The 2,645-nt window shown below is 40.3% G+C and overlaps 1 long non-coding RNA gene across 1 annotated transcript; it reads right to left on the bottom strand.

Annotated features, from left to right (window-relative positions):
* Positions 1–449: 449 nt before the first annotated feature.
* Positions 450–2,358, bottom strand: LOC139471228 (uncharacterized). Its single transcript, XR_011653822.1, has 3 exons — positions 2,184–2,358; positions 1,652–1,710; positions 450–504 (listed from the first exon to the last, which is right to left on the bottom strand). It is a non-coding gene; the product is annotated as an uncharacterized lncRNA (long non-coding RNA).
* Between the last annotated feature and the right edge of the window lie 287 nt (positions 2,359–2,645).

Genomic DNA, 2,645 nt, shown 5'->3' with positions numbered 1-2,645 from the left:
TGGGAAGAAAGTCTTAAGTGATGCAGGTCTTTGATGAATCCCACGAGTATGTGTATAATGCTGACAAACCTAGCAACATAATCGGGGAGAACCACTGACTGACTGAGTATGGTTTTACGCCGCTTTTAGCAATATTCCAGCAATATCACGGCGGGGGACACCAGAAATGGGCTTCACACATTGTACCCATGTCGGGAATCGAACCCGGGTCTTCGGCGTGACGAGCGAACGCTTTAACCCGGGGAGAACCAGGATTTGAACCCATGACTATAGGTTTCTGCTAAGCCCAAGAGATGCAACTCTGCACAGAAAATTGTAGTGCCTTAGATAATAGGACATCCGTGCCTACAGCGATAAGGAACAAACTGAAGACATATTTGCAAAATAACCATATGAACCAAACAGAATAATTTCAAAATATTTACCACTCACTGTTGCTCTTCTATGATCTTTCTTTGCATTGATGCTGCACGGATGACTGTCTCTTTTATTCATCCGGACATTCTACAAACATAAGTAGCATTCACATCACAGAAATGTCCAAACTGTACATGTTGTACATTTGATTCAAATGAAAAGACCCCGGTTATGATTCCGACTTAGAACTACCCTAATCATAATAATTCATGTCAAACATTCAGAGATGACATTTATCCCCATATTTAACAAATGTTAAAACAATATTTTGACAACAAAGTCAGGGTCATTCAACACATACATTACATAGGAAATAACTTGTTCGACAATGCAGAGAGATCCTCACCGAGGTGAATATCATTCCATGAATTATTGCCACATTTTCTTGAAATGCAGATTAATGCAATGCAGTATTTACTTTTATTTCTAGGCTATTTGTTTGGCTTTTCCATGGCACTGTTTTGACAGAGATCTAACCTTGATATGACACTTTGTTCAGAAATGATATAAATAAGAGAATACTTTATTATTCCCGAGAAAATTTGGGTTACATTGTAAAAGCACAGAGAAACAAGTATAAGATTCATGATTTAAGTTAAATACACTCGACCCGTGAAGATTCTGGGGTAGACTAGGTCTTCAGCAACCCATGCTTGCCGTAAAAGGCCATTATGCTTGTCGTAAAAGGCGACTAACGGGATTGGGTGGTCAGACTCTCTGACTTGGTTGATGCATGTCATTGATCTAAATTCCGTGGCTCGATGCTCAAGATATGAATCACTGGGTTTTCTGGTCCAGACTCGATTATTTACAGACCGCTGTCATATAGCTGAGTGCGGCGTTAAACAACAAACCAACCTAAATACACTCATACATACACACACAAACACAACATCCAAACACCAGGGTTAGAAATTGGCACTAGTCATTTTGACATTTTAAAGGTTTTGCTATATGCTATCATTTTAGGACTAGTGGACTGAAAGTGTTAGTTTCTACCGCTGCAAACACTAATCAACTAATGAATTGAGTGGTCAGACTAGGTTGTCATCATACTCTGAGGGCATGGATCTTGGCTGAAAATAACAATCACTAGATTGCCTGGTCCATGTTCAATTATTTACAGGCTGCCATCACAGAGCTGGACTATTGTGAGTGTGATGTTTCACATTACATTGAAATATACCATGATGAATACATGTAGTTTGTATTTATCACAAACAAAAATACTCACTCAATACTTGGTATCCTCCCTGAGGATGTCTGTGAACCTGCCCAGAAACCCTGAACATGCTGAAACAGAAAACAACTAACTTGTCTTTATCCTTTCAATGTTTCAGAGTGAATTTGTTAAAGATTGATAAGCTGTCATTATTCATTGTAATCCATATCTCACTTTCAGGTGGTTCAGGTGGCAACACATGATTGGAATTGAATGCCACGTTTTGTTTGACATGCACTTTGCCAGATTTATACCCTTGGTAACTAACCCTCATCATCAAATCCCAGCGTTATGTTGAGAATAAGGACACGACCCTTAAAAGTCCTGCACCTGTAGCTCTTATGCAATCCCAAAAAGAAATACCATGTCACAACAAACACTTGATCATAATAATAACAAAGGGTTTCCGAAAACAACAAAACTAAAAGGCCCTTGACGTTTACAGTAGTAACATGGAGATCAGGAAAATATCTAAATCAATCCATTTCATAAGATCTCTGTATAGAAATCATGGAACATTATGTCTCGAAGCCCTGCTACGTACCTGGCATCTGCAAGCTGCTCTTCCTTCCTTCGGCTGTCAATCGAGTTTTCGAAATACTTGACGTCCTCGTTGTGGATGGCTCAGGTGGATTTCGACAGGGATTCCGAGTTAGAGGTGATTGAGAACAATGTATCGATACACGAGGTAAGCATATCGCAATCAAGCATCACGATGTACATCGATTACACGAGGTTTGAGTGTTTGTTTACATTTGTGTTCCAAAATGGCGCCCTCGGCCATACAGGGAATTATGGGTAGACTTGTTTGTCCCGGAATAACACGAGTTGGTCACGAATGACGAGCGGTCATTTCTGCAGCAGTTACGGAAAGAGACGAGGTTGGCCGATTACAGTTCATACAGGCCATATTGGGAGCCGCGGGGATTTCGACAGTGTGTATTAGGAAGTATACCTATGTGGTGTATGGAATATGCGTTTGCCTACCATGCCAGGCAGTGTGACA

Source organism: Haliotis cracherodii, unplaced genomic scaffold (genome assembly GCF_022045235.1).
Source record: "Haliotis cracherodii isolate W230 unplaced genomic scaffold, xgHalCrac1.p SCAF_22, whole genome shotgun sequence".
Taxonomy (NCBI): domain Eukaryota; kingdom Metazoa; phylum Mollusca; class Gastropoda; order Lepetellida; family Haliotidae; genus Haliotis; species Haliotis cracherodii.
The sequence above is the reverse complement of the archived record's forward strand: the minus strand, read 5'-3'. Positions and strand labels throughout refer to the sequence as shown.